The sequence below is a fragment of the Prionailurus bengalensis genome, chromosome B3 (assembly GCF_016509475.1).
Source record: "Prionailurus bengalensis isolate Pbe53 chromosome B3, Fcat_Pben_1.1_paternal_pri, whole genome shotgun sequence".
NCBI classification, from domain to species: domain Eukaryota; kingdom Metazoa; phylum Chordata; class Mammalia; order Carnivora; family Felidae; genus Prionailurus; species Prionailurus bengalensis.
In genome coordinates this window covers 145944952-145957188 of record NC_057355.1, presented here as the reverse complement: position 1 = coordinate 145957188, position 12237 = coordinate 145944952, and the positions used below count along the sequence as shown (strand labels likewise).

Here is a 12237-nt window from a genome sequence, read left to right as displayed (position 1 = left end):
CTCTGCTGCTCGCCTTCCACGAGCACTTCCCTGCTGTCTCCCGTCTACCTGCTGGCGTCTTCAGATGGTCCCGACAGAAGCAGAGGCGTGTCCTCGGCCGTGCAGATGCGTCATAGGCCCAGAAGTGAAAAGAAACCAGCTGTACGGGTTAAAAAGACCCTTGGGGGAAATTTGAAACGCGTAACAAATCCTCTGCCTCTGCCTGCACCGTATACCTACCGCGTCGGGCTTTGATGACTTCCGGACACTCGAACCCGGGTGGTCCAGCTCGTGCTGTGTGCTGAATGCTGTGCTGCTGGGTGGAACATACCCGTCAGGCCGTGTTGCCCCAAAGAACCCAGGGTGGGTAAGGTGCTGGAGGACATGTACTGGGCACCCCGGCGCTGTCTCTCTCCTAAACGTCTGGACATCAGGAGGGCGGGGCAGGTGCTGAGTGTGCTTCGCAGAGGCCAGGGGGCGCCACGGGCCCGGAGGCTGAGGGAGGGGGCTCGGGGGGGCCCCTAAAGGAGCTGGGCGGCAGAAACCCCGGAGCGGGCTGGGGCGAGGCCCTGGCGAGCAAAAGCGCCAGCTGGGGTGCAAGCCGGGCCCGAGTTGGGCCCCTGGAGGGGAGTGTGAGGTACCCAGGCTGTCAGGATGTGTCTGACGGTGGCTTCCATCGCTTCTGCTGTAATTTAAACGCTTCATTTCTCAAGCCATCGCAGGCTGGGCCTTTCTACGTGTCAGGCCCCGCGTGGAGCATTTACGTGCACGTTTACTTCTTGGAACTGTTCCAAGGCGGGTTTTAGTCTCCTGTTTCCTGGGTGATTCAGACACTCCGGTGTCACCTGCTCCAGGAACCGCCTTCCGTCACCGCCTGGGATAGCACCGGCTCAGGGCTCCTGCTGAGTGTTGGTTCGCCTGGAGGCTCCTCCCCGCAGGGCTCCTGACCTTGTGCTCCGGGCCAGCGCCCCGGATCTCAGCCCGGCTGCTCCCCCCTCTCCCGCTGGGCCTCAGTTGGCTCCCACGGCACGGGTCCTTCGCACCGGGCGTTGAGGACTCCTAGCCGACGCACGCCGCCTTGGGCGCCGACGTCGATAAACCCTGCATCCTTTTTTAGAAAAAAGATGTGAAGTAATTTCTACACCCCATGTGGGGCTCAAACTCTCAACTGCGAGATCAAGAGTTGCGTGCTTCAGGGGCGCCTGGGGGTCCCAGTTGGTTGAGTGTCCGACTTCGGCTCAGGTCATGATCTCACGGCTCATGAGTTCGAGCCCCGCGTCGGGCTCTGCGCTGACAGCTCAGAGCCTGGAGCTGCTTCGGATTCTGTGTGTCCCTCTCTCTCTCTGCCCCTCCCCGGCTCATGCTCTCTCTCTCTCTCTCTCTCTCTCTCTCTCTCTCTCTCTCAAAAATAAACATTAAAAAAATTTTTTTCTTAAGTTTTTAAAGTTGCATCCTTCAACCAACTGAACCAGCCAGACACCCCTGCCACTGCATCTGTTTTAATGGGAAAACTTCATTAGAAATACTGTCGTTTCTAGGGGTGCCTGCGTGGCTCAAGTCGGTTAAGTGTCTGACTTCAGCTCAGGTCTCATGAGTTTGAGCCCCGCGTCGGGCTCTGTGCTGACAGCTCGGAGCCTGGAACCTACTTCGGATTCTGTGTCTCCCTCTTTCTCTGCCCTTCCCCCGCTTATGCGTGCATGCACACGCTCTCTCTTTCTCGCTCAAAAATGAATAAACGTTAACATTTTTTTAATTAAAAAGAAATACTGTCTTTTTAAAAAATGTTTTATTTTGAGAGGGGAAGGGCAGAGAGAGAGAGAGAGAGAGAGAGAGAGAGAGAGAATCCCAAGCAGGCTCCACACTGTCAGCACAGAGCCCGACATGGGGCTCAACCCCACAAAACTCGAGATCATGACCTGAGCTGAAATGGGACAAACAGTGTCTTAAACCAGCGTCTTATTCTGTCCTAATGTCTCTTTGCCGTGAATTATAACTGCGAAAATACATCCTATTTATCTCAGTGAAGTTAACGCTTGTCTTCTTCGGACCCATAGACCTTTCTGAGCTGCTGGGAGGCCGTGGCTCCCAGTTTGAGAAGCCCTGCATGCCTCCATGTCGTGTCTTCACTCCCTGGTCCCAGCACAGGCCGGTGTTCCATTCGTACAATAACCCTCTAAACCCCTGAGCCATTTCCCTGCACCTGTCTCCCCACGAACGTTGCCAACCCTCGTGCTGATGTGAGCGCCCCCTCCTTGTCCTGGGACGCAGGGCTAGGTGGCTTCTGTCCCCTTCCTCCCGAACCCTTGCTACCTGGCCTCTGCCTCACCTGTCACCCCCACACCAGGCCGGGCCACACTGCCTTTCCCGACGAGCCGCCGCTCGGTGCTTGTGGCCTCAGGCCCTGGCAGTGATAGGCGCTCAAGTGTCCTTTGGAGGAACGCTTCTTTAGAAGTAGTGTCCTCAGCTTCTGGCGCTTAAGACATATTCAAAACCTTGCTGAGTAACTTGAGTAGAGAGTCTCAGCTTTCAGATAGCTACATGAAGTTTTAAAATCAGCCGCCCGGGGTTCCTGGCTGGTTCAGTCGGTAGAGCACGAGACTTGCTTTCAGGGTCGTGAGTTCAAGCCCCATGTTGGGTGTGGAGCCTACTTAAAGTGTTAAAAAATAATAGAATCTGGGGTGCCTGGGTGGCTCAGTCGGTTAAGCGGCCGACTTCGGCTCAGGTCATGATCTCGCGGTCCGTGAGTTCGAGCCCCGCGTCGGGCTCTGTGCTGGCAGCTCAGAGCCTGGAGCCTGTTTCAGATTCTGTGTCTCCCTCTCTCTCTGACCCTCCCCTGTTCATGCTCTCTCTCTGTCTCAAAAATAAATAAGTGTTAAAAAAAAGTTTAAAAAAAAATAATAGAATCTTAAATAAAAACAAATTCAGCTGCCTTTTTGCTCATCAGGATTCAAAGAACTTCTGTTCGCTGCATCTGCAGCCAGGATCCTGGTGTCACTGTCAGGAACTCGCCGTATACCCACCTCACCCCTCGGACAGGGTCAAGAGTGCCCCAGACCAGGGCCCGTGTGGAGAGGGCACCGCCTCCGACCAACGGCCCTTGGCTCAGCGCCTCGCTGGGTGATGAGCCAAAGGGACGCAGGCAGCGCCCACACGAGGGAGCCCCCGCGGGGTGCACACTGTGGCCTCCTCCGTCCTGCCCTCGTCCCGGCCAGGCCCGGGACTAGACAGCAAGGTGCCCCAGGCCCAGCATGTCAGGCAGAGGCAGGAGCCTTCTGCCCGGAGGGGCACTACGGCCACGGCTCAGGCTCACGGGGATGGAGACGGTTGTGGAGGGTCCTACCGGGACCCCTGCGGTCTGGGTGCAGGCCACCCGCCTCTCTCCCCGTCTCTGTTTCCCCCGGGGAGGGCGGAGAATGGAATCGCTCCTGTCTGGTGCCTGGTCACAGGCAGATCAACAAGCACCTGATGGCCGTCCCTGCAGAAGGGATCAGCTTCTGGGCCGCTCTCCCCGGTCCTCGGCACGGCCAGGCCGACCGCTGAGGGGTCGGCACCCACCCCAGGCTTCAGACCGAGCCCCGTGAACCCGCCGGGGCAGCGGGAGCCAACGGCAAGCGCTTCGTGCCAGAGACTGGCCGCGGTCCCGGTCCGTCGGCTCTGGAGAGTCACCCAGTGCGATGCTGCAGCACGTGGAGGGTCACTCCTGTCTCCATCCAGACCCCGAGGACACGAAACTGTTTTCTTCCTGGCCGTGCCCTCAGCACCTAGAACGGCACCTGGCTCAACTAGTAAACACCTGATGGGTGAGTGGGTGGAGACTGTAAGCCCGTCCCTGGGGCCTGGGGCAGGGAGGCCCCGCAGCCCGCTCTCAGCCCGAGGTCTTGCGCAGGTGTCCCCTGCAGGCCTCCTCGTGTTTCCTTCCCTGTGGGCCGCCCCTGCAGGACAGGGCGCTCCCCGCAGCCCTCGGCTCCTGGGAGCCTTCCTGTCTCCGGGACATTCAGGCCCCATCTTCCTGCTCTCACCCCCCACCCAGCCACTTAAAGGAAAGGAAGGTGTCCCGGGACCAACATGGCTCTCGGGGCGGCCCTGTGGGCAGGGGCCATGCGAGGATCTTGGGAAGAGGGTGCAGGCAGACCGGTGGCCAAGGCAAAGGCCCAGAGGGGCAGCAGCCCCTGGGGGAAGGTCAGGTGCAGCTCGTCAGGGCTGGATCCCATGGCACCTTGCTGGCTGTGGGGGGAGCTGTGGGTGCCTCGGGTGGCAGGACTGCCTGCTGGACCATAGGGTCCCTGAGCACGGAGGGCCGGGTACAGGTGGCCTTCTGGGACCGGGTGCTTTCCCCCAGCCCCAGCCCACTGCAGCTCCACCAAGCCTGGGTGTCTATCCAGATGCTAGGCCTGTACCCCAGCAGGCTTGGGAGGGCGCCCCAGGGGATCCCTCCCACGAGTTCTCTAGAGGCCTGAGCCCCACTGCGTGTGGGGCCTGCCAGGCCGGGGGGCCAAGGAGGGCTCCACAAAACCCTCCCCGCCCCCTCTACGCCCCTGGCCCTCCGCAGAGCCGCACCTGCAGCACTGCGCACGGTGCCCCTGCTTAGCACGCGGCCCCTTGACCTTGGAGGCCTGAGGAGCCGGTCGTGTATTGTTGTTGTGACAGCGGCCGCCAGGCGGCGCCCGCGACCCGGCCCGGCGGACCCAGGGCCGCGCCGGGTGGAGGGAGCAGCAGAGTGGGCGTCGCAGCTGTCGCGCCTGGGCCCCCGCCGGGCGCACCTGCCCTCGTGCTGGTGGACAGGTGGCCGCGGCGCCGCCTGGCCGCCGCTTCTGCCCCCCGCTGGTGCCTGTGGGGGCTCTGTGACCCGTCACGCCCCCACTATGCACCACGATGGAGGTTCTCGCAGCTCCTGAGGCACGGCTCGGGATTGGGGTCCAGCCGGACCCTCTCAGGCCTGCAGGGCCACCCACCAACAGCCCACATCGCCCCACACCATCAGGGTGGAGCCCTCCCCCGCGCCTGGCAGGCAGGGGAGCCCATGCTGTCTGTCCAGTTCTCCACGCAGGCTGGTCCCCCGCCCCCCCCCCCCCCCCCCCCCCCCCCCCCCCCCCCCCCCCCCCCCCCCCCCCCCCCCCGCCCCAGGTAATTCCCGCTGACCTCCCTGCCCCAGCCCATGTGCTGGCCCCTTGGGGCTCTGTGATGCTCTGGTCTTGGACAGACACCCCCTGGAGCTGGGTAATCCCCATCCCATCCTCTGTCTTCAAACCCCGCTACAGCTCCTGTGTTCTGGGGCCTAGGGCAGAGGGGTGGAGAAAGTCAAGGAAGGCTGGAAAGGAGGAAGGAGCCAGAAGACCCACAGCACGTTAAGTGTGCCTGGGCTGCGGTCTGGACCCTCAGGGTCAGGAAAGGCTGCTGTGGGAAGGGAAGGCTGGTCCTGACCCTCCCTGGGCCTCCCCCTGGTACTTTTGGCACTCAAGGAGCCCTGTCATCCCCTGTCCTTCTCCAGGCCTGGGCTTCCCCCAGCAGCCCTCCCAGGGCCATCCCAGGCTGACAGGGTCCCCACACTGTGCTGTGGGGTCAGCAGCCATGAGGGCAGCACAGGCGATGGTGTGCCAGGCAAAGGTCACCGTCACCGAGCAAGGCAGTCCTCTGGACGCTGGCTTCGTGCTGCCCACAAGCAGCCGGTGTGTGGGGTGTGTGGGGTGATGGCACCTGCCCTGGCAGGCTCATTTGCTCCCCTGGAGCCTGGCGGGTGGCCTAGGGTACAGCTGGGGAGTGGGGGACCTTAACTCCTGGCCTCGAGCCTGGCCAGCCTCACTGTGGCAGTGGCCTCGGCGCAAGGGAAGCCTCCTTGCCATCAGTTCAGCCCCAGGAACAAGGCCCTCTCCCTGCCTCCACCTCTGACATCCGCTGCCTCCTGCCTCGCCCAAGCGCCCTGGCTCCAGCCCATCCACCTGCCCCTCCATGAAGCCCCCCTCTGCCCTGCCTCTCATGCCCCTGACCAAGGAGGCTTTCTGGGCCTCTCAGCGGCCACCCCCCGACCCTGCACTCAGCCCTGCCTCTCGTGAGCACACCTCACACGGCGTTATGCCATAGAGAGGCCTGGAAGCCTTGGCACTGCTGGGTCCTTGGCTCAGGCCTTGACATTGCTAAGAGCTCAAGGCCTTTCCCAGGGACCTTGAGATTCTGACAGACAAAAACTCTCCCCCCAAAGGACACAAGCGCTCGTGGAGGCCACAGCCACCGCACAGGTGTGGTTTCTGTCGAGTGGTGCCTCTTTGTAAGGCGGCTGTCCCGTTTCCCAGGGGCCTGCATGTGCTCAAACTTGGGCGGGGGGGGGGGCTTGGGGATGACCCCTGGTCAGCCCTGTGTTGTCAGATGGAGAGGCTGCGGCAGGGGATCCAGGGGCCCAGCTGTGACCCTCAAAGGGGGCCTGGGCGTTCTCCAGCAAGGGGCCCCAGCCCCTCCCACCTGGCCCCTTCCCAGCACTCCTCCCCAGGGAAGCTTCCCGGCTCTGCCATTCTCCCTGCCCCCTCAGTGGGGTCCCACAGAGGTTCAGGGACCCCCGCTCTCTCCCCTGATGCCCAAACTCCACTCTTTGACATCAGTTGACAACGAGAGCCAGGCTGGGCCGCCTAGGGCCCCAGGGCCTCTCTGTGCTCCAATGGGCCCCCGAGACAGCCCGCGGCCTTGCCAAGGCAGCTGTGCACCAGTGCGTTTCTGGGCCACTGTCTGTGAAGCGAGCAGTGGCGAGTCCAGTGTGGCCCATGGAGCCCTGGGCGAGGGGGAGCACAGCCAACATGCGGGCAGGAGCCCAGCAGGTCCCAATACCTCCCAGAGGCGGCCTCATCTGAACTCGGTGCCACTCGTGTCCTCCCTTTAGACCAGCGTGTCCCCTAAATCCTAGGCCAGGAGAGCCCCCTCCCCTCCTCTCCACCGTCAGCAAGTAGATGAAGCGAGGTGGGCTCCTTGCCAAGGCCTCTGAAGCCCAGCTCTGGGCTTAGTGGCCCCTGGAGCCCAGGCGGGTCTTGGAGCCGGAAGCTCTGCACAGACACCTCACTCCACTTTGCCTGGGGCTGAACGTGGGTGGCGCTCTCGGGGACTCTAGGGCCATGGCTCCTGCAGCTCCAGTGAGCGCCTTGTGTGGCTGCGAGTGTGTGCATGTGTGCACGTGTGCCGTGGGTGTGCCTCCGTGTGCACGTGTGCTGCACGCTGTGTGCCTGTGTGTGCATGCACGTGTGTGCTGTGTGTGTGACAAGGTGGGACTGAGACATTGTGCCACGGACCCCCCAGCAGCCGGCAGGTGGGCGGGCGAGGGGCCTGGGGGCAGAGGGGCCGGGGACTGGAACAGCCCCAGCCTGGGGACAGGGCCTGGGCGGGGCTGGAGAGGGAGCTCTGGAGGCGGCCAGAGGTGTCCTGGGAACGTCCCAGGAGGCCTGCTGCGGCACCATGGCAACGTGGCACAGAGCGCTGGCCTACTTACACCCCGCCCCCGCCGCCTGCGGGCTCTCTGTTCCAGGAGAGGGTGCGGGGCTCTCAGGCCTCCTGGGGGGGCTGCACACCCTGGCCTTTGGGGGCTCGTGCCTTAGAAGCCTTGGCCTCCTCCGAGCCTCCCACCCAACCATGGATGTGGGGCCAGGCCCGTGGGGGTCATTTCCTGTCCCTTGAGAGTGACGGGGGCAGAAACGCCCAGCATAGTAGGTGCTCAGCCACACAAGCCCCACCCCCGTCGCCTGGTGAGCTGCGGACTCAGTGGTTGCTAAAGACCTTTGGAGCACCCCCCCCCCAAACCTCAGGGCTCTCTGCACTGCTGTGCTGACAGCCAGCCGTGAGGTTCTCTGTACCCCAAAGGCCTCAGGCCTGGGCCTCCCCAAGTCAGGACAGCATCTCAGTGGGAGGGGGCAGCCCGGAGCACTGGGTACAGAGCCCCAAGCCACCCATATGCCCCCTCATGGGACAGGACCCACAGGAGGGCCGGTGCCCCTCACTCGCTCAGACACCTCAGCCCCTGTTAACGGCACGGCTGTGACACCAGGGCCAGATTCCACTCGCAGCAGGTGGGGCAGGTGGGGAGGTTCATCCTTCAAAGGACACCCCCTGGGCCTGACATTAAGCTCACCTGTGCCTGCCTCCTGGCCCACTCTGACCTTCGAGGGCCAGTGCCATGCCCGCTGCCTCCACCTACAGGAAGCCCATCTGGCCTGGAGCCCAGGTGCACTCACAACTGTGGGGCTGGGGACAGTCAAGCGTCTCCAATGCCCAGGGAGGCTAAGAAAGTAGCCAGAGGAGACCCGGGTGCGTTCGTGGGGCAGCCTGAGGGACCACCTGGGTGAGCCACGCTGGCTGAGCCTTATCTGTGACGTCCGTCCACATGTCCCTGCTGCCATTGGCTGCCCTGGGCTACCCAGACCCAACGGGGTCTCCCGCAGGAGTCCTCTCTGGGGCAGCGCCCTGAGGGTTAAGGGCCAATAAGGCTGTGAGGACACTTTGTGGAGTGGCAGGGGCCCTGGGGACAGGAAGCCCTTGGCCCCACAGCGCGGGGGGGGGGGGGGGGGGATGTCATAAGACACCACTCATCTAAAAGCAAATATTTTCCTGACCTCACCTGATGAGCTGGCCAGGCTGAGGGGCACCTGCTGGACCTCGGACACCCGCAGACGTGCACGCTCAGCCCCAGCCTCCCCTTGGGACCAGAGGCCCCGCCCGGCAACCCGGCAAACAGGCATCCAGTCCTTCCTCCAGCAGGTGGTCTGTGTCCGCAAGGCCAGCGCTCATGACCACGTGAGGAATGAATGAATGAGCCTTGGAGGGGGCAGCCCCGTGTACCCGTGGGGGGGGGGGGGAGGGTTGGCTGTGCGTTTGCGCAGGAGAACGAGAACGGCGCGCCTCCCCCACCGCCCTGGGCGCCAGCTGCAGCCGCCATCCCCTCCTCCACCTCAGGCCCCCTAATTTATGCCATGAGGGGGGCCATCCGCTCACTTGTTCCCCGCCTGGCAGCGGCTTTGTCCCCAGGCGGATTCCCAACAGCCGCCTTTGGGAAGAAAGGGCCCTTCTCTGGCCGGCAGTGAGGTCACCAGGAGGGGCCGGACGCGCACAAAGGCCATGCCCACCCCCCACCCCCCCACCCCCCACCGGCAGCTGCCTCTTTGTCCCCAGCTCTCAGCCTAGAAGAGCCCCCCAGCTCAGCATAGGCCGGGCCTGGGCCTCCTTGGAAAGTAGACGGAGTGGGGGAGGGGACGGGAGCGGGCCCCTTCCCTGGCTTCGCTCCTGAAGAGTGACAGCAGCAGTTGAGGTGCAGCACCCCCCGTCCCAAATGCCATGCTGGGCATGGCAGGGCAGCTGGAGGGGTCTCGGCTTAGTGGGGGGGGGGGGGGTCTGTGTCTAGCTGTCCCCCAGGCAGGCGGGCGAGCTCCCTTCAGGAGTAGGGGTTGCAGGAAGGTGAGAGGGAGCCTGAGGTGTTAGGAGGCAGCCTCGAGGGGGCAGGCAGCTGGTCCCCTGGCCTGGGGGTGCGTGGTCACGGGGAGAGGCTCAGGGCAACGCTCCTCGCACTCAGCCGCCAAACCCAGCTTCTCTCCGGATCGCGTGACGCCTGGCCTGTGCGTGTGTATATCTGCTGTGTGTACACACACGGGAGTGGGGTGGGGGGAGAGGGCCCGGCGGCCCGAGGGTCTCTCCAGGCTGAGAGAGGAGGCGGGGGAGCCCTGGGGGGAGGGGGCCCACGGTGCAGAAGGCACTGGATGGGGGAGCTGTGTGGGCAAAGGCCTGGTGGCCTGACCCAGGAGCTCAGTGAGGGCCGTGGGGCGGGGGCCAGCCACGTGGACCTCCGTCCCCAGCCTGCTGAGTCCGTCCCCTCCCCACCCCCCAGGGCCAGCTGGTGGCACTTGGGCCCAGAGCTCCTTAGCAGTCTCTCCGCGGAGGGAGGAAGTGGAGCCTGAAGGGCAACACAAAAGCCCTCGTCTTGTCCCAGACAAACAGAGGCCAGGCTGGACGCTGGGAGACGGCCGCTGGGGGCCCGCGGCCCTGCCAGAAGTGCCTGCAAGCACAGCCAGCCCTGGCCAGGCTGGGCTGAAGGCGGGGGTGCCGGGCCTGAGGGCTGGGGAACAGAGCAGACGGCAGAGGACTGGGGTCCCACCAAAAGCTCGAAGACCTGCCAGGACCCCTGAAATTCCTGCATCAAGATCGTGGGGGACCAGCCAGGAAGCAGGACCGGAGGAGGCAGAGGCCGGGAGGGGGTGGCAGGGAGGGCATTGCAGGAACCGAGCCAGTGGGCCTGGGTCCCGGAGGGCGCCTGGGGCGGGCACAGGGCAGGCACTCTACCCCGAGGGCCCAGGCAGCCAGTGCACCTTCACGCCCTGGGGGGGCACAGAGCTGGGGGATGGGGAGGCCTGGGCCTCCAGTCCCCACCTCTCCCTCAGCGACGGCCCCGGCCCCGTTGCCTAGTGCCGGGAATGTCCATTGTGCCTGTAGCTTAGCAACAGGCCCCGGTCACCCCTGCCGCCCCCGCCCCGCAGCCCGCAGCCCGCATTCCTTGGCGGCCTGAGTCTCCGAGAGTCCGCAGGCCTCTTCTGTGCATCTCGCAGCTCAGAGCCCTGGCCCATGCACCTAGCATCCTGGGAGCCTAAGGCTGCTGGTGCGGGCAGCTGGGGTGCCACCGACCGCCATGTGCCAGCTACCTGCTCCGAGGGTGCCTCTGAAACCACGTTCACTCCTCACCTCAGTCGCTGGTTCAGTCCCATTTAGAGCCTCTTTCTCGAAAATGCTATGATAGTGGCCAAGAGCGGCTGCCTAGGGCCGGGCAGGGGAGACGGCGGGAAAGGGGATGGGGTCACACAGGACTCCTGGATCGGGACAGTTACATGGGCGCCATCCATCACATGTCAATTACGCTGCAATGAAATGGGTTTCTGGGCTATTTTCTGGGGGACAAGGTCAGTGGGGCGGGGGCAGGGCTGAGGGAGGGTGTGGAAGGAGGAAACAGGGTGGTCTTCTGGAGTTGGGAGCTGTGGGACACAGCCTTCTCCAGGGCAGGAAGCAAGGGCCCTCCCTCCCTCTGTGCTGGGGCCACTCGCAAGGCCCACCCTCCACCACAGCAAACCCACTCCTGGGTCTGTGGCCTTGGATCCATGCGAGGAGCAGAGAGTCCCCTGCCAGGGACGGGCCACCTGCTTCTCCCACCTGCCCCGCAGCGTGTGACCCACTGCCCCCTGCCCCAATGCTGGAAAACCCTAGAGAAACACCAGGGCCCTGACTTCAAAGGAGGCGGAGGGAAGTAAGTCTGGGGCACCTGCAAAGACAGGAACTTCTTCCTGCTGCCTGGAGAGTCTAGAGCAAAGAAATGGTTGAAACGGACTGGGGCACTTTTTTCCTTTTAAAAAATGTATTATGGAAAATGTCAAGGGCACCTGGGTGGCTCAGTCGGTTGAGCATCTGACTCTTGATTTTGGCTCAGGTCACAATCCCAGGGTTGGTGAGATCAAGCTCTGCATTTGGGCTCTGGGCTGAAAGCATGGAGCCTGCTCAGGATTCTCTCTCTCTCTCTCTCTCTCTCTCTCTCTCTCAATAAACAAACAAACAAACAAATAAATAAACTTAAAAAAAAAAAAAGAGGGGCACCTGGGTGGCTCAGTCTGTTAAGCATCCAACTTCAGCTCAGGTCATGATCTCACGGTCTGTGGGTTCGAGCCCCGCGTCGGGCTCTGTGCTGACAGCTGGGAGCCTGGAGCCTGCTTTGGGTTCTGTGTCTCCTTCTCTCTCTGTTCCTCCCCTGCTCACGCTCTGTCTCTCTCTCAAAAATAAATATAAGAAAATGCAAAGCCTTCCACGTCCAAGGAGTATGGGGCTTCCTCTCTCCCAGCCTCCACTCCGTTGGCCCAGGGCCACCTCCCGGTACCATTAGCACACCCAAAAAAGGTGTCATTCCTTAAACCCACGAAATAAGCACTCAGGCTTCAGTTTCCCAAATGTCTCATTTTGTAAAATAAAACCTCTGGTTCGTTCATGTCAGGACTCGAAGGGGTCCGCGTGCGCTGCCTCTCCCAGCTCACCGGCAAGATGAGCCTCCAGAGACACAGGGATCTCAAGAGAAGGGTTTGGGGACGACACGAGAGTTCCGAGCAGGAGCAGGCTGAGGCAAAATGAAGCTCTGACTGACACCAGCGCGGCCTGGAGGAGTGAATCCATGGTGCTGGAAGCCTCCACGGACTTGACCTTGCTGCTCAAGTAATCGGGATGCCTTTGCGCCGTTTCAAGAAACAAAAGAAGGAAGAAAGTTCGAGA

General features: G+C 62.8%; 1 long non-coding RNA gene across 1 annotated transcript; it reads left to right on the top strand.

Moving 5' to 3' along the window:
* The first annotated feature begins 7841 nt into the window (after positions 1-7841).
* Positions 7842-12237, top strand: LOC122469591. Its single transcript, XR_006293545.1, has 2 exons — positions 7842-8742; positions 11966-12237. It is a non-coding gene; the product is annotated as an uncharacterized LOC122469591 (long non-coding RNA).